General features: G+C 40.8%; 1 protein-coding gene across 3 annotated transcripts in view; it reads left to right on the top strand.

The window, feature by feature from the left end:
- The window catches only part of grb10b (growth factor receptor-bound protein 10b), a 209,107-nt gene that overhangs the window by 100,681 nt on the left and 88,031 nt on the right, over positions 1-20,395 (top strand). The gene's annotated exons all lie outside the window — the stretch shown is intronic.

Genomic DNA, 20,395 nt, shown 5'->3' on the forward strand with positions numbered 1-20,395 from the left:
CTCAAAATTTTCCTATGGTGTGACTGCCTCAAGCATAGTTCAATAAATTACAGCTCTTATAAATTAAAAAGAAAATGTAGAGACAATTAATAAATATCTAAATGTCAATCAAATTTGCTTATTTCTAAAAACATACACTGTAAAAAATGCAGGGTTCCACACAATTCATTCATGTTGTCCCAACACAAATCGATTAAGTTAACATAAAAAATGAGGTTTCTCAAATAAATAATTAATTGTGTCGTTTAAGCTTGTTTTAAATAAGCAGTTTGAACAAGCAACAAAAATCTTTTCTTTTTTAAGTGTAGGAACTTGAGGCATTTTCTCAATGAAAACTATGTCTCTATTTTAACGATCTAAGCGCAAAGTCTAAATCACATTAAGGGTGCATCCGAATCCATTTTTGCTATTTTTAAAATGTAAAATACGGTCTGTGACCCGGTGCCTGGTCTAACAGGGTTGTGCTTATTCTCTTAATGAGTTATGGGTGTGTTTCGAGCATAACGTGCATTAAATCAATCAGAGTCTCATCTCTAATTCCCCTTTAAGAGTCAGTTGTGTTGAGCCATGGCACATTTGCTATTTACATGGCGGACTTTATAAAAACTGAACGCTTCACTAGGGACAAAACAGTTAAACAGACCATCTGCAGCGTGAGGATAAAGAACGAGCCTCCTCCAATCGGCCTCTTTACTTTCTCTTTACTTTTACTCTTTACTTTTGTGGAGTAAGGAAACGTCCAGACAAAAGACATCCATTAGCCTACATATTTAATTTCATTCGTTAAGCGCAAAGATTTGTTTCAAAACTATTTCTAAATTCAGTTCTAATTTCCAGCAAACGAATAAATAAACAATAATAACGAAGTGTGGTCAAAAACTGAGTTATATCCAAACACACGTCCTGTTATTATGCCCAATATGGTGATTCAGACGTCTCCAAAACCTGACAGGTGGGCAAATCTAAACTTGTTTTTATTAAAACAAATATAAATATGCATATAATAAATACTACTACTGATAATAATATTATACTAATGCAAGCTGTCATGAATAAACAGCTTTTAGTTGGTCAATGTCCCAGTCTATTTCAGTTCTCAAAATAGCAACATGCCAACAATGTGCCTTAACACATCTCCGATTTATTTATTTTTTTTTGGCAGATTTTGCGATTTTGATTTTATTCGCGATTTAATTTTGTAGTCAAGCTTCAGCTCAATAATCTGTGTTGTAGTTACTGTAGTAACTTCAACATTTATTTAAATTTGTTTTTAAATATTTAGAATTTAAACACAAATTTTTCTCTACAGCAAAAAGTAAGCTCAAATAAAATGACCTTACCTTTCAGGAAACAAGTTCAACTTAAATCAGGGAGATAGTGTAGCCTATTATACAAACATAAAAATAATAATTATAAAAATACAGAACACTCAGCAAACTAACATGGCTGATAAGAGGCAGATTGAAAAGTTCTGATTGGGCAGAATTAAAGTGTGCTCACTCAATTGGCTAATAAGACTATCACACACAGACGGCAGTCACGCATTTGCTCTGGGTTGGGGAAATAATACATATATACTCCATATTGCAGCCTCTTGTGATAAGATAATCGCATTGTTTCAAATTGCGATTGTGATTAGATTTCAATTAATCGAACAGCCCTATGGTCTATCGCATCTTTTTATGCTTGAACAACTAAATGAACCAACAAACACAGGTTGTCAATGTAACGTCAGATTGACGTTTTACCCCAATGTCTTGGGACATTATATTTTGTTTGGAAATTAAAATCGGGTTGACATTAGAAACCAACGTCAATGTCCAACGTCAGACAGATATTATGTTTTGGTTACTTTCTAACACAACCTAAAAACAAAAAAATATCAACATTTAATGATGAGCTTGACATTGTGTGGACGTTATCAATATGACGTCTATCAGACTTTGGATGCTGGTTGGCATACCTGACATATAAATATCAGTATTTGACTTTTTAAGATGGTGGCTCGAAGTTGGATTTTGGTCACTTTCCAAAACAACCTAAAGTCAACCAAATATGAACGTCATTTCACATCTTTATTGTACATCAAAATAACATTGTCCTTAGATGTTGGCAATCTAAATCTAACCAAATATAAACATTTTATGACATTGTGTGTCTGCTGGGAATGTTTAAGTTTCTTTAACTGAATGTATTTTATTTACATTACAGTGTTGATGCTGTAAAAGGAACCTTATAAAATCACATAGTCACATTTGTCTTTCACTGGAAGTTTATGGTCGGAAGAAAAACATAAAGCTGTGCACAAACAGTTCCCCATTGTCCCAACCAACCATTGAGAATTATTAGAAAATTTGAAAATTTTATTCATAATTCAATATAAAATAAATAGCGCTAATAATTGCACAACAATGAAGATACACTGCTCTCATGCTACTTGTAGATTATGAAGCATTGTTTTTTTTCATTTTTGCTATGACATTGATGAAGTCAGTGACCCCTTAAATTTTCTTAAACATTAGACTTCAAACTACATTTAAGAATCTCCTTTCAGTGACATATATGCAGATAATTATTACACAATCAATTTTATGAATGAATGAACCAATGAGTGTTCCCATGCTTGGACTCTGACCCTGTTCATACGCCATTGAAAACAACCATCCGGGACAACAAAGGTCTTATTTTGGGATGGTGGAATGTATCTAAGAATAGATGAGAAGCATTTGTACGTCAGATCTCAGATTTAGGCCAGAACTATTTGTTTTGCTGCGTTGAAATCCCATGTGACGTCTACGGGCTATAGTTTTCCAGCTAAAATCTTTCACATAATTTTAGTCTTTTAATAGTATTAAGTGCCACGCTCTATTGTTTGTTATGAAGTTAATTGGCTTATGTCGGTACAAACAAGTTGCTTTGTCGAAATGTGACATTGAGTACTTTCAGCTCAATTGGATTATTTTTGACTAGTCTAAGCAAATGTTTTGCTTCTCTGGAAGTGTGGGGATAATTCTTAATTTCCTCTCTTGAAAAGAACATTAAAAATTGGATGGTGTTATTGTATCTTGTGCAAGTGAAAATATTATTTAACTTACAAATGCTTGTATGTTGGATTTTAGTGGATTTCATTGGATTAATAGTAGCTGCATTATTTTATTGTTGTTTCTCAGGTTGGTACAAATACACTGGCCACTTTATTAGGTACTCCTGTCCAACTGCTTGTTAATGCAAATTTAATGCAACGGCAGCAACTCAATGCATTTAGCTATGTAGACATGGTCAAGACGACCTGCTGCAGTTCAAACCAAGCATCAGAATGGGGAAGAAAGGTGATTTAAGTGACTTTGAACGTGGTAGGGTTGTTGGTGCCAGACAGGCATGTCAGATTATTTCAGAAACTGCTGAACTACTGGGATTTTCACGCACAACCATCTCTAGGGTTTACAGAGAATGGTCTGAAAAAGAGAAAATATCCAGTGCGGCAGTTTTGTGGGCGCAAATGCCTTGTTGATACCAGAGGTAAGAGGAAAATGGCCAGACTGGTTCCAGCTGATAGAAAGGCAACATTAACTCAAATAACCACTTGTTACAACCAAGGTATACAAGAGCATCTATGAATGCTCAACACATCGAACCTTGAGGCGGATGGGGTACAGCCGTAGAAGACCACACCGGGTGCCACTCTTGTAAGCTAACAACAGGAAACTGAGGGTACAATACGCACAGGCTCACCAAAATTGGACAATAGAAAATTGGAAAAAACTTTGCCTGGTCTGATGAGTTTTGATTTCTGCTGTGACATTCGAAGGATAGGGTCAGAATTTGGTGTCATCAACATAAAAGCATGGATCCTGCCTTGTATCAACAGTTCAGGCTGGTGGTGGTGATGTAATGGTGGGGAGGATATTTTCTTGGCACACGTTGGGCCCATTAGTACCAATTGAGCATCATGTCAACGCTACAGCCAACCTGAGTATATGACCACAGTGTACCCATCTTCTGATGGCTACTGTACTTCCAGCAGGATAACGTGCCATGTCATAAAGCGTGAATCATCTCAGACTGGTTTCTTGAACATTGGGAAAAGGGGACATTCCTGGCAAAAAGGGACATCTGGTCACCTTTATGGGAGACTAAAACAGGGCTGCTTGAAATACAAATTAGGCTACAGCCACTCCAAGCTGTAGTTTAGCGGTGTCACTGTTTTTGAACAGCAGCGAGCCGAAAAAAATACTTCACATTATCGGCATGCAAAAGCATAATGAAAAGAGGTGTTTACCGCATTATGACGCAAATAATTTTTCAGCCAATCATGAGCCCGCTCCTTCCGTGGGCCCTGGGGCTTTAGCCCCACCTAGCCCTTATGTTAATCTGGCCCTAAGTGTAGGGCACACATTCACAAGAGCTCACAATATTCTGACACTAAGGAGAAGAAAATGTTGAATAATAATTCATGGCATTCATGAAATGTTCCTGAATGAAAGTGAAAGTGCCAAACTGCAGTTAAAGTCGACAAAATACAAGACAACATCTTAATCATATTATTGTCTTATTCAGATTAAGGCAAATAATTCGATTACTGATGTCCATGTAAACGTAGTCAATGTCTTGGTATGCTGAAGCATCAAGAGTTCCTTTCACTGAAATTAAGAGGCCAATCCCAACCCTTGAAAAACAACCCCGCACCATAAAAACTGTATGACCATCTCCTTCCACCAAAACTGTATGACACGCTAGATACAACAACATTCCAAAAGGTGCAAAAAGGTCATGTTTAACATATTAATCTCCTAAACTTGTTTTCTGGGTATTCTGTCAAGTCAATGTGTTTTAAAGTTGAAAATATTCCGTGAGACTATCATGTTTCAAATATTTGGTTGAAGGACTATCTGGCTCCCACCTTACATCTACGCCTCCAGCAAAACTGAGACATCCTTACTCCTTCGTGCAAAACAGAGTTGGAGAAAGGGCTAAGGTGTAGAAATTGGACTGGGCCGAAGATAGGAGACCTGTAGCAATTGACTTTTTCAGAAAGTCTACTTAACAGCATCTGTTAACTCCACTTTGGGATTTTACGAGTTGCTCTTGTTTCCAAATGCTTCCGCTTTGTTATATTATTGCTAACAGCTGACTGTAAGACATTTAGTAGTGAGGAAATTTCATGAATGGACTTATCGCACAACCTTTCACAGAACCATGTTTGAATTCACTGAGCACCTGAAAGCGACCCATTCAAATGTTTGTAGAAGCAGCCTGCATGAATAGGTGCTTGATTTTTTTGTATACACATGTTACCGTGGAAGCCATTGGAACATCTAAATTCAATGATTTGGGTCCAAAACATTTTGGCAACATAGTGTATATGGCTCGCTTTCAGTCGGCAACCTAGATTGAATTTGTCAATGATTGAAAAACAGTTGAATCATTTTGATATAGAAATACTATTGTGTAGGTGTTTGAAACGAGACTGTAATCATTTAACAATTAATTACTCAGCACAAATAAAGTTGAAGTCAGAATTATTAGCCCTCCTTTGATTTTTTTTCTTTTTGAAATATTTCCCAAATTATGTTTATCAGAGCAAGGAAATTTTCACAGTATCTCTGATAATATTTTTTTTCTTCTGCAGAAAGTCTTATTTGTTTTACTTCAGCTAGAATAAAAGCAGTTTTTATTTTTTTAATAACCATTTTTAGGTCAACATTATTAGCCCCTTTAAGCTATTTTTTTTCGATAGTCTACAGAACAAATCATCGTTATACAATAACTTGACTAAATACCCTATCCTGCCTAGTTAACCTAATTAACCTAGTTAAGCCTTTAAATGTCACTTTAAGCTGTATAGAAGTGTCTTGAAAAATATCTAGTCAAATATTATTTACTGTCATGGAAAAAGTAAAATAAATCAGTTATTAGAGATGAGTTATTAAAACTATCATGTTTAGAAATATGTTGAGAAAATCTTCTCTCCGTTAAACAGAAATTGGGGAAAAAATAAACAGAGGAGCTAATAATTCAAGGGGACTAATAATTATGATCTCAACTGTATATAGTACCACTCATATACCCTGCAGGAACAAGACGTCAACATGACGTCATGATATAAATCTAACCTAATATTAAACGTCTTATGATGTTGTGTGCCTGCTTGGAACGGGGTTAAAAAAGTAAATTCTGTCATCTTTTCAGTTCCTCCCCTACTGAAAAAAACAGCTTAAACCAGCATAGGCTGGTTGGCTGGTTTTAGCTGGTCAACCAGCCTGGTTTTAGAGGGGTTTTGGCCATTTCCAGGCTGGTTTCCAGCATTTCCAGCCTGGTCTTAGCTGGTCAGGCTGGGAGATGACCAGCCAAAACCAGCTATGTCCAGCTTAAGCCAGGCTGGTCAAGCTGGTTTTAGCTGAATTTAGCTGGTCGTTTTCCAGCCTGACCAGCTAAGACCTGGCTGGAAATGGCTGGAAACCAGCCTGAAAATGGCCAAAACCCCTCTAAAACCAGGCTGGTCAACCAGTTAAAACCAGCCAACCAGCCTAGGCTGGTTTAAGCTGTTTTTTTTCAGCAGGGTCATGTTGTTAAAGGGATAGTCTACCCAAATCTGAAAATTCTGACTCATCCTCCACTTGTCCAACCATGTTTTTACTCAAGCTGGAAACTTATAACTATCAACTTGTATTATCAAAGTATTTGTTTTTTCACACTATGGTTTCAGCTTTTTTTCAAAATATATTATTTTGTGGTTAACATAATAAAGATACTCAAAAGGGTTTGGAACCACTTGAAGGTGAGTAAATAGTGAGTAAGAGGCCGATCACATTGAACCCGCTTTTACGTTCCAAATACGCAAGGCACACCACACAAGTGTTTCCTTCATCTTCAAAAGTCTTCGTAGTTGTCTTGACAACACAAACACTGCTGTCGCCTTAACGGAAACCCTGCCTCTGCTTTCATTTGATAGGAGAATGAAAGAGATGCAACTGACGTGACAAGCTTTTTCCGCTCAGAGTTGACTTTTTTCAACTGCGAGCACACGGTGCACAATGGCAAAAATGTTTAAGGATTAAACAGTGTTGCCAACGTAGTGACTTTGTCGTTATATTTTGGGACTTTTCAGACCCCCTTAGTGACATATTTTGAAAAAAGCGACTAGCGACAAATCTAGTGACTTTTTTGGTGTTACTGAAAATTTTTATAGACCCTCATGTGCAGTGGTGGTTCTGGGGGTGGGGTTAGGAAGTGGGGGCTGGTGCGTCCATGTCAACAAAGTTAGCCCCCCTCTGGCCCCACTATATTTGAACGCTTATTTTTGTGTCACAACCAGGGCTTGACATTAACTTTTTTGATCACTAGCCACTGTGGCTAGTAGTTTTTCAACATTACTAGCCACTCGCCATTTTCACTAGCCACAATTTTTTCGTTGGGAAAATATATTTTATACACATAAATATGACTTTGACATGCTAAAATTACTTGATTTAGATTTTGCGTTATCTCCACATGGCTCCTCATTTGTTTCACTTCACTTTTTGTGTGTCGTGTATGGGCTTGCTCAATAATTATAAGCAAATTGGTCGTGGTTTCATAGTATTACAATTAGTTTTTATTTCACATAATTTCAGAGCTCAAAATGAAGTATTTGCCAAATGTATCTCTGACCACACCAAACATAAACAATTAATTATTTCTTAGCCACAAATTTTAAATGTGTCAAAACAAGCAAAATATAGCTGTATACTATACTTTTTATTTAACAAAACATACATTATGCACAGTAATCTGTCCTGGCTAAAGGTCCCAGATCACCAGTTAACTACACATGAATGGGGAGTTATTCATTCATTCATTTTCTTTTCGGCTTAGTCCCTTTATTAATCTGGGGTCACCACAGTGGAATGAACCGCCAATTTATCCAGCATGTTTTTACGCAGCGAGTGCCCTTCCAACCGCAACCTATCGCTGGGAAACATCCACACACACTCGTTCACACTCATACCCTACGGACAATTTAGCCTACCCAATTCATCTGTACCGCATGTCTTTAGACTGTGGGGGAAACAGGAGCACCCGGAGGAAACCCATGCGAATGCAGGGAGAACATGCAAACTCCACACAGAAACACCAACTGACCCAGCCGAGGCTCAAACCAGCAACCTTCTTACTGTGAGGTGACAGCACTACCTACTGCGCCACTGCGTCGCCTGAATGGGGAGTTACTCCCCCATTAAAGCAGTGTTATTGTAAAAAATTATAATTAAACCATATTAGCGCAAAAGAAAACAGGTAAAAAACATACCGTGTGATAATGAAAGGATGATCACACACAAACACACATGGTTAACATTAGACCTATAAATAATCTGTTCAAAGAATAGTTAAAGCGAAAGCAGTGCTGCTTATAAAAAGACAAATCTGGAACTCCTGAAAGCAGCAAGACTGGGGGTGCACGTTCATCACTTTTTGTCTAGTCTATTTGAAAGAGAACTGATCACATCAGTTGGGTTTCTAGGCACAGTTGCTTCACGCAAGGAAATGGAAGCGCGCACTTGTTTTAAACAGTCGCGCGCATCACCTCAGCTGTTAGCGCGAGTAATTATCCTCTCATTTGGTATTCACCTGTTTTCTATTGCTTGCACGAATGCAATAATTTTTGCATCGTGTTGCTTCTCAATTCTAAGATCGCCTTTGCATGCATATAACCGTGTTATGCATAACTATGTTATGACCATCCATATTGTCGAACCCTGCTTATAAGAATTATTATCCGGGAAAATTATTTTCAACCAGCCAAAGTGGGTAGTGAAAGTGGTTGTTTAACCTGCCACTGCTGAAATCTACCTGCATTTGGCGGGTTGGCGTGTGTTAATGTCAAGCCCTGGTCACAACTAAAATGCCATGGAGAAGCGAGATCAGCCATTGGTGGTAGACGGAGATATGACTCTCGCGCGCACTCGGTGTCGCGCACGCTCTCGCTCTCTCTCTCTCTCTGCTATCCCTTGACTTTTGTCAGTGACGGTGCTGCGCACATCAGTTTCCCACATTCGTCAGAAATTAAGCTCCAAATTGACACAGGTACTTGACTTCGAATAATTAAGTAGTTTGTGATGTATGTTAAAGTGTGCCCCCTAAAAGTACAAGTGACCCCTGCCCGGCCTCCCAGTTACTCTGGTCTAGAACCACCACTGTTCATGTGTCCATACTGTACCATTCCTACTCTTCTCAATGAACTGCAGGTGATGCCATAACTCTCTCCCCTGCCTCAGTGCACTCACAGGCGGCTCAGTATCGTACAGCAGTCTCTTCCACCTGCAGCCTGAGAGCAGATCACCCCTCGGTGATCCGACGGCAAATGATTTATCACTGCGAGCGTGAGGTATTTTCCTTGTACAGTCAAACTGATCTGCTTGTCCTGTGTTTTAAATTTAAGAATTTAATTTGACCGTTTATTCCTTTCTTGTTCACAATCACAGACATTTTAGTGACAGTTTCGGAACTGAGTTTCTTATGTCTAGGAGATTACTGCAAATTCGCTACACATCTATACTAATAAACTGTATTCAAACAGCAATAAATTTAGTTAAATGGAAATTGTTAACCATAGGCTGTTAAACAGACAGAAACGGTTGAATTTGATGATGTCAGAAATATGCAAATTAAGCAACATTTAGCAACTTTTCAGGCAGAGCTTAGTGGCGTTTCATTAGAAAATAGTTGGCAACACTGTGGTTTAAACTCGAGGCGCACACGGTGGATAAGCAGTGCACAAAACGCTTACAGTCATTGATAAATCATTCAAAAAAGGCGCCTCTTAATGCACAAAAGTGTGTATGGTGTTATAGATCGCTAGATTTTTTGAGTGCGCTATCCCTTTGAGCTCTGACTTTTTTGTTTTTTTGTTGAATGGAAAATATTTTGAAGAATGTTGGTAACCAAACCAAGGGCTTTTTTCTTTAAACTATCCCTTTAATTCACCTATTAATGTTTATTTGGCATTATCATTTAGTGGCTTTTTTAAAACGCAATAGGAATGAATGCAATCTTGCATAAGAAATGCACAAAGTGAAAAAAGTTCCTGTGTGGATTTCACATTGGCTTCAAGTTTGATGAACTTGAATGCTCTGCATTTTCCTTCATGCATCACTTCACTACTTTGTCCAAAAAGTTTTCTCAAAGTGACTGACCTCATGTAACTTTGATGGCAGAGGTGAACATAAAGACTAATTATTGACTTTAATTTCACCACTTTTCTCACAAAATATTATATTGTTTTTGTTATATGGAATACTTATACTTAATAGCTTTTTGTCCCCCGTTTTGTATATACAGTTGAAGTCATAATTATTAGCCCCCCTGATTATTTTTTCCCCAATTTCTGTTTAACAGAGAGATTTTTTTCAACACATTACTAAACATAATAGTTTTAATAACTCATTTCTAATAACTGATTTATTTTATCTTTGCCATGATGACAGTAAATAATATATGACTAGATATGTTTAAGACACTTCTATACAGCTTAAAGTGACATTTAAAGGCTTAACTAGGTTAATTAGGTTAACTAGGCAGGATAGGGTAATTAGGCAAGTTATTGTATAATGATGGTTTGTTCTGTAAATTATCGAAAAAAAATAGCTTAAAGGGGCTAATAGTTTTGACCTTAAAAGGGTTTTTAAAGAATTAAATCCTGCTTTTAATCTAGCCAAAATAAGACTTTTTCCAGAAGAAAAAATATTATGAGACATACTGTAAAAATTTCATTGCTCTGTTAAACATCATTTGGGAAATATTTAAAAAGGAAAATAAATAAATAAATAAATCAAATGGGGGCTATTAACTCTGACTTGTACTGTGTCAGTACAGTATGTGTGTGTATACACACACACACACACACACACACACACACACACGCACACGCACACGCACACGCACACACACAAACACACACACAAACACACACACACACACACACACACACACACACACACACACACACACACGCACACATACACACACTTGAAGTCAGAATTATTAGCCCTCCTGCCATCCCCCCCCCCCCCCCCCCCCCGTAAATTTTCCCCCAATTTATGTTTAACCGAAAGATTAAAAAAGATTTTTTTAACACATTTCTAAACATAATAGTTTAATAACTAATTTCTAATAACTGATATCTTTTATCTTTTCCATAATGACAATACAAAATATTTTACTAGATATTTTTCAAGATATTCTACTAGTCAGCTTAAAGTGCAATTTAAAGGCTTAACTAAATTAATTATTCAAGTTGGTGTAATTAGGCAATCATGGTATAACAGGGGTTTGTTCTGTAGACAATAAAAAAAAATATTGCTTAAGGGCTCTAAAAATATTGCCGAAATAAAACAAATCAGACTTTCTTCAGAAGAAAAAATATTATAGGGAATACTGTGAAAAATTCCTTGCTCTGTTAAACATAATTTGTAAAATATAAAAAAATATATATATTTAATTAATTTTGTTCTGTCCTTATCCCACTCCTTTCACATAGTCCCCCACCTATCCCACACCATACTATACATATCTCCCTCCTTTTCTCATTTGCTCCTCCCAGTATGGAGCTTTTATATAAAGGTACTGTATTGTTTGAGAACTCTTCAGAGCGCTTTCTATATTTGTGAAAAGACTAGCTCTACTGCTTCCTTTCACATGTATAAATCTGTGTGTTTTTTTTAAGCACATGTCTCCCCCACGGGCCTTCCACAGGACGCTTATGCCTAAACAACTCCTCCTTTCCTTTTTTAGCATGCCTGTCTCTTTGTTCACTCACAATTTGCATGTTAATTGTCACCAGCTGGATGGTCTAATGGACTCATAAACATGGTGCTATAAAACATGTTTAAAACTTTTGCATTTGTCTTTAACAGTTTATTGTTATGAAGCGGACAGGAGACAGAGGTAAGGAAACGTTAGGGTGTTTATTGAATGACAACAAGGAGCACATGAAGGATAGCCAGGAGGATCAGGAATGATGTTGGGGTCTTTTCCTCCGTGGCTGGGTAACAGGAATACACGAGGATGGACAGCACACACCAGATACAGCTGACAGAGGATGACACAGACTTGGAAGGACTGGAAGACAGGACGATTCGGGAGGACCAGGAAGACTAGGAGGAATACAAAGAGAACAGGTAAGTAAATCGTTTGTTTAGCTGAGGATGACTACGCTGAGTGGTCGCTCAGTTGTCCGCTTTCGTCGAGACGAGCCCGGACAATGAGCGACTGGAGTGCTGTGCTTTTATCTGGTGCTCGTGAATGTGATGCAGCTGTGTGCTCATTAGAAGTCAGGTGATGGTGATCTTCGTGAGTGGGGGTCGTGAGAGCCTGACCAATCCATGACAGTACCCCCCCTCCCCAGGGCCCGCTCCTGAGGGCCGACACCTCCGACGCCGTGGTGGTCTCCCTCTGCCTCTAGGCGCTGGGAACTCAGGGTGGCTCTCATGAAACTCCACCATGAGACTAGGATCGAGAATATCAGCTCTGGGAACCCATGTCCTTTCTTCGGGGCCGTACCCTTCCCAGTCCACCAGGTACTCCAACTGGCCACCACGACGTCGGGAACGCAAGATCTCCTTCACTGCGTAGACGGCTCCTTCTTCTAGGAGCAGTGGAGGAGGGGGTTCCTCTTCGTGGTCAGGCTCTGTGGAGGGAAGAACAGGATCGTGATAGGGTTTCAGGAGTGATACGTGGAATGTAGGGTGAATACGGTAGTGAGAGGGTAATTGTAGTTTGTAGGTGACGGGGTTAACCTGTTCCACGATGGTGAAGGGACCAACAAATCGGGGACTTAACTTGCGAGAGGGCAGTCGCATGCGTATGTCCCGGGTGGATAGCCACACCTTTTGTCCGGGTGTGTATCTGGGTTCTTCAGACCTTCTTCTATCGGCGGTTACCTTGCTTCGACGGACTGCCCTCTGCAGATGTTGATGAGCCTCGTCCCAGACTCTCTCGCTCTCCCGGAACCAGTGATCCACTGCGGGGACATCAGATGGTTCGCCATCCCAGGGAAAGAGCGGTGGTTGGAAGCCCAGGACGCACTGGAATGGCGTGAGTCCGGTGGAGGGTTGCCGCAGTGAATTTTGGGCATATTCTGCCCAGCCCAAATACTGGCTCCAGGAGCTCTGGTGACCACTGCAGAAGGTCCTCAGGAACCGTCCCACCTCCTGAATCTTCCTCTCTGTCTGCCCGTTGGTTTGGGGATGATATCCAGAAGAGAGGCTGACGGCCACACCTAGGAGCTTGAAGAAGGCTTTCCATAGACGTGAGATGAACTGTGGACCTCTGTCCGACACAATATCTTCTGGAATACCAAATGACCTGAAGACTTGATTAAAGATATTGTCGGCTGTTTCAAAGGCTGTGGGAAGACCTTTCAGAGGGATTAGTTTGACAAACTTTGAGAATCTATCTACTATGACTAGAATACAGGTATTACCTTCTGACGAAGGGAGATCAGTGATAAAGTCCACTCCTAGGTGTGACCAGGGACGGTTCGGAATCGGCAAGGGATGGAGCTTTCCAGCGGGTAGATGACGTGGGCTCTTGGATTGGGCACAGTCCTTACAGCCCTGAACATATTGCCTCACATCCCTTGCCATGTTTGGCCACCAGAATCGTTGGGATACTAGCGAGAGAGTATTGTTGATCCCTGGATGTCCAGTGCCTAGCGAGGTATGTAAGGAGTGGATCAGATCTACCCGGTGTTCAGGTGGTATGAACTGCCGATGAGGAGGGCATCCCGGCGGAGCAGGGGCTTCCGGAGTGGCAACGACTGGAGGAGCGTTCCAGGTGATCGGACAAATGGAGATGTGTTCGGGAAGAATCTTCGTTGGGAGTTCTTCATGATCGTGATGCTCGTGTAAACGAGAGAGAGCGTCTGCTCTTAGATTCTTGGGTCCTGGACGATAGGAAATGGAGAAATCAAAACGTGAGAAGAAAAGTGACCATCTGGCTTGACGTGGACATAGTCTCTTGGCCTCTTTGATATATTGGAGGTTTTTGTGATCTGTGATCACCTGGAACGGATGTTTGGCTCCCTCCAACCAGTGACGCCACTCCTCCAAGGCTAGCTTGATTGCTAGCAGCTCCCTGTCTCCTATGCTGTAATTCTGCTCCGCCGGGCTCAACTTCCGAGAGAAATAGGCACAGGGATGCAGTCGGGGCGGTGTATCATGATGTTGAGATAATACTGCCCCGACGCCGGTGGTGGATGCGTCCACTTCCACCACGAAAGGAAGATTTGGGTCAGGATGAGTCAGGAGTGGGGCCCTTGTGAACTCCTTCTTAAGAAGGCGGAAGGCTGCGGCTGCTTCTTTGGTCCACTCCAGTCCTTTGGGTTTACCCTTGAGGAGATTAGTGAGAGGTGATGTCATCCTGCTGTAGTCCTTGATAAACCGTCTATAAAAGTTAGCAAACCCAAGAAACCTCTGGAGCTCCTTAATGGAAGTGGGTTCTGACCAGGATAGAACAGCCTCAATTTTCTTCCCATCCATACGTATACCGGTTTGATCAATGATGTATCCCAAGAAATGAATCGACTTCTGGTGGAATGAGCATTTCTCCGCTTTGAGGTAGAGGTGATGTTCTCTCAATGTGTGTAGGACCTCCGCAACGTGTTGGCGATGTTCGGCCTCACTCCGGAGTAAATGAGGATGTCATCTATGTACACTATTACAAAGTGGTGAAGAAACTCCCGGAGGACTTCATGAATGAAGTTTTGGAATACGGAGGGGGCGTTGACCAGACCGTAAGGCATGACCTCATATTCATAGTGGCCAGTAGGGGTCACGAATGCTGTCTTCCATTGGTCCCCCTCACGTATTCTTATCAGATTATACGCGCTGCGGAGGTCCAATTTAGTGAAGACTTTAGCTTCTCGGAGCTGTTCCAAAGCGGCTGGTACCAGAGGAAGGGGATATCGGTATTTTACTGTACCGTTATTTAGGACCCTGTAGTCGATGCATGGACGCAGCCCTCCGTCCTTCTTGGCCACAAAGAAGAAGCTTGAGGCGGCTGGTGATTTTGAGTGACGTATGTACCCCTGACTCAGAGCCTCCCTTATGTAATCTTCCATTGCCTGATTCTCTGGAAGCGAGAGCGGGTAGATCCTACCTCTTGGCAACTGGGCATCTGGAACTAGGTCGATCGCGCAGTCCCATGGCCGATGCGGCGGTAGCTGGGAAGCTCTCTTGGGGCAGAAGACATCATGAAAGGAGCTGTACTCCTTAGGAATGTGGATAGACTGCTTCTCAGGAGGGCTCTCGACCGATGTTGCAAACAAAGAAATGGGGTTCCGACCTTGAAGAGGGAGATTTGGAAAACAGGTAGGTGTACATCCAGATCCCCATTTCTTTATCTCTCCTGTGCCCCAAGAGATGATGGGATCGTGCTTCACCAGCCACGGGCGCCCTAGAATGATGTCCATATTTGCACCCTCCAGAACCAGAAATTGAATCCTCTCTTGATGTAACAGCCCCACTTGAAGAAGGATGTCTTCGCATTGTCGATGGATACGGGTCGAAGATCGAGTGCACTGGGTTATCGGTTGTATCTGGTATATATGCGAGGACGCCTCAGTACGGAGGTGGAGTTGACGACAGAGGGATTGGGAGATGAAGTTCCCTGCTGACCCGGAGTCGATGAGGGCTGTGACAAGGAGAGAAATAGAGGCAGTAGTTATTTGTACGGTGGTAGTAAGTGGTTTACATTGTTCAATATTCGTACTGAATACACTCACTGAAGTCCGAATGGGACGAAGGGGACACTCCATACGGGTGGGTCCACTGACACCGCAGTATAGACACAGACCCCGGGTCAGCCTCCTCTGTCGTTCCGCTGATGTCAGTCTTCCAGACTCTATTATCATGGGTTCTGGTTCTGGAGAGGCTGTTGACTCAGGCGATTGGAGGAGTGCAGACGAGGGGGTGATGGTGTCCTGTTGATAGGAACGGAGACGATCGGAACATCGGAGAGAATGTTGGATGAATCTCTCCAGACCCATTGTATCATCTAATGTGGCCAGCTGGATTCGGAGAGTGGGTTCCAAGCCGAGCCGGTACGTGGTCAACAACGATCTCTCATTCCATCCACTTGCAGCTGCTAGAGTGCGAAACCGGAGAGCATATTCCTGTGTAGATAGAGTACCTTGCTTTAGATGATACAGCTGCTCTCCAGCGGCTGCTTCCCCATCAGAACGTCCAAACACCTCTTTGAAATACTCCGTGAAGGTAGTGATGGAATTCATGACCGGCCCGGCTTGGTTCCAGATCGTCTCAGCCCATTTAAGTGCAGGTCCAGAGAGTAGTGATACGATGTAGGCGATCTTTGACTTATCTGTGGGATATAGAGAAGGTTGCATTTCGAATATGAGGGAACATTGTAACAGAAAACCATTGCACTCCCCCGCTCCGCCTGAGTAGGGCGCTGGTCGGGCCATGGGACTGGAAGGAAGGGCCGAAGAAGAAACTGTGGAGGCGGAAGTGCTCGGTGCTGGTGGTGCGTTGGAAAGTGGAGCTGGTGGCTGTAGAATCCGCTTCAACTGGTCCACCAGCTCTTGAAAGTGATCGAGGGTGCTCATGTTGTCGTCGTTAGGGTCCGGGCTTCTGTTATGAAGCGGACAGGAGACAGAGGTAAGGAAACGTTAGGGTGTTTATTGAATGACAACAAGGAGCACATGAAGGATAGCCAGGAGGATCAGGAATGATGTTGGGGTCTTTTCCTCCGTGGCTGGGTAACAGGAATACACGAGGATGGACAGCACACACCAGATACAGCTGACAGAGGATGACACAGACTTGGAAGGACTGGAAGACAGGACGATTCGGGAGGACCAGGAAGACTAGGAGGAATACAAAGAGAACAGGTAAGTAAATCGTTTGTTTAGCTGAGGATGACTACGCTGAGTGGTCGCTCAGTTGTCCGCTTTCGTCGAGACGAGCCCGGACAATGAGCGACTGGAGTGCTGTGCTTTTATCTGGTGCTCGTGAATGTGATGCAGCTGTGTGCTCATTAGAAGTCAGGTGATGGTGATCTTCGTGAGTGGGGGTCGTGAGAGCCTGACCAATCCATGACATTTATGGAATAACCGAACCAATTTAACCACTTTGTCTTGGGCATAGAATCAGCAGCCTCAAAAGCAGATTAACTTGTTGTTAACTTGATGTTTTTGTCACCCTGCCACTAATGGAACCCCTACTAAAGTGAACCAAAATGACTGAAATTTTAGGGTGATGCTTGAAAACACCCTGAAATGTCTGTCATACTGAGGACTACTAAGGACTGAAATCTACTTGGACATTTTATATAGACAAATGTCTAAGGCCCAGAATAAACATGAGATTACTGACCACTCCAAATGATCCAGTCATAAGTGAATAATACAGTCAGGTACAATCATTCAAAAACAAATGAAACGGCACAAATCCTGATTGCTCCAATAGGATCATCAAACTTCTCCATGCTTTAATAGACTCAAAGTGTTTACACATAGGTTTGGTTCTATAGACGGATTACCATGTTTGTAAACATTCAGGAACCGCGCGCAGGGAGGTGCCGGAAAAAAACTGTGAGCTCTAGTATTTACAGCGAGGAAATGACATCCGATGCGGTACAGAGTTTGTTGTGTTCTTAGAAATAAGTTATATTAATTACATATTATATATATTATTTACATAATGCTTTCAGCATATTATAACAGCTTGTCACCAGTGATAAGAACAGTGATTTGGCAAAGTTAACGTTAAAGTGAGCCGCGTTCATCTGACAGGTCCATTTGCAATAGCACCCTCCCTATGGATATTGGATAAGACGAAATGGACAAGCATCCAGCCCCAAATATACAATCTCATTGAAGCTCCAAGTGTTTTAACAGGATGTGTGGTCATGTGCAAGAAATAATGTTCCATGATTACCAGATTTAAAACTATGTAGTGCTAAAAACCGAGGTTCTGTCTAGCCAAAGACAAGGAAAGAAGACGGAGCTAACGTTATAGAAGGCCTGTGTAATCATCAGCCAGCAAAACTGCATTCTGACAGCGAACTACACCTGTATGGCAGGGTATTTGAACTTACACATAAAGGTAAAGTTAGTTTTATATTCGCACGTTCCAACTTTCTCCTTAAAAATTCATAAAAGTATTATTTGGAAACTCTAAATAGCGAAATCATATTAGCAGCCAATCACTATCAAAGTACAACATTGTTCACAGTCAAATAAACAGTGTTAATGTTGTTTTCAAGTCACACTTGCAGGTTATTTCAGACCGAATATTCAAAGTGCCGTTGTAAACAATAGAGGGAGTGTGTCACAAGTTGGCACTGAATGAATGTGTGAATATAAAGCCAACTTTACCTTAATAACTTACACTTACACGTTTCATTCTTAGCATTCAGTGTCCGCAGTTTAAATAACCACGTGTAACTGTTTTTGCTGAAATCATTGCTGCTATAATTGCTGTCAATGGTCACAGGTATCCAGATTTCTTTTAAATGTCTTCTTTTGTGTAAAAAAAGTGTAAACTGCAGTGTATATTGTATTTTTATAGGGAAATTTTGTATGTTTTCAAAGAACTTCATTCATTCATTTATTTTCTTTTCGACTTAGTAACTTTATTAATCTGGGTCGCCACAGCGGAATGAATCTCCAACTTATCCAGCATATGTATTACGTAGCGGATGCCCTTCCAGCTGCAACCCATCTCTGGGAAACATTCATATACTCTCATCCACACACATACACTATGGACAATTTTACCTTACCCAATTCACCTATAGCGCATGTCTTTGGACTTGTGGGGGAAACCGAAGCACCCGGAGGAAACCCACACAAACACTGGGAGAACATGCAAACTCCACACAGAAATGCCAACTGACCTAGCCGAGCCTCGAATCAGTGACCTTCTTGCTGTGAGGCGACAGCACTACCTATTGCGCCAATGCGTCACCCAAAGTAACTTCAAAGTAAAGTAATTAGTAATCTGTACTTTTTACATTAAGTAATTAGTGATATAATTAGATTACAATTTTCCAGTAGTAGTCAGTAATTTGTTATCTAATACTTTTTAAAGTAACTTAACCAACACTGCTCACCATAGTTGTTTGTTTCAGGTGGTCTCTTAATTCCTGAAGCAAATTAAAAACAACATAGCTTGACAAATAATATGTTCAGATGATGTCCAATTTATAGGTGTGAAAAACTATCTTGTACCTCATACCACATGCTTTGTGTTCTTTACGGTGCCTCCTCCTGGCAACAGCAAATGCATCAATTTCAAGCTCTACATTTACAGGTGCCATAGATTAAAATAAGTGTTGGTGAATGTTATGTACTTGAATTGGCATACCATGATCCTCAAAATGCCATTCTTTCCTCATTCTTATGTAAGTCCTGTGAATGTAAAATCCTGGTGAAAAAACAGGCCAGTCAAAACACTGACTTTTGGGTTGTACATGGAATCATTATCGTGCATGCACCAGGCTGCATTTATTGGACATAGCATTTCTCACTGAGATTACAACATCATTTTTTATTTTAATTTTAATATAGTTAAGCTTATATTAGACTTGCCATGTAGGTTGGACTTTTAAAAACTGGCAGAGGCAGGAAGACTTAATAGGAGACGTGCCACATCTTTACATTGTTTTCTATACATTGCTAAGTGATGTGGACAGATGCCAAATGGGGGCTCTGGTGTGCATACACTCACAGAAAACAATGTTTAGAAAAAAAATGGGGTCAAACAGCCATCCATTCACAGTGTGTCGCTAAACGCAGGATATACAGATTGTATATTGTGTTAGTTTAACATGTATATTATGAAATTTGTTTGTAATAACTGCTGTATATATGTGTGTTATGCACCGTGTCATATCACTCAGCTCTTACTCTTTACTCTTGAGTAAAATTATGCCAATACACTTCATATAACTTGTTTACTGCATGCAGAGGTTGATATTAATTCCTACCTGCATTCTGATATACATTAAAGCTTCAAAATACAACTCAAAATCTCAGTCTATCTCTTTTGTCGAGTATAATTATAATTTAGCCTATATTTTATCCACAAAACAACTCAAGAGCAAAGCGGGTTTCTTTTTGTGGCTTAAAGATGGCTCACTCACTCCTTCTAGCTAAAATAAACCCGTTCAAATAATTTGAAAATAATTTTTGACAAATTAAGTATGATTATTTGTTTGTGTGTGTGTGTGTGTGTGTCAGACACTGGCATGAGATGCTGAGCTGTTATTTTCGGGGTAATTCCTGTGATTTTAAATGTGCATATAAAACCGTTTCTGGAAAATGTTTAGGCGACGCAGTGGTGCAGTAGGTAGTGCTGTCACCCCACAGCAAGAAGGTCGGTGGGCCTCGGCTGGG

This window comes from Danio aesculapii, chromosome 16, assembly GCF_903798145.1.
Source record: "Danio aesculapii chromosome 16, fDanAes4.1, whole genome shotgun sequence".
NCBI classification, from domain to species: domain Eukaryota; kingdom Metazoa; phylum Chordata; class Actinopteri; order Cypriniformes; family Danionidae; genus Danio; species Danio aesculapii.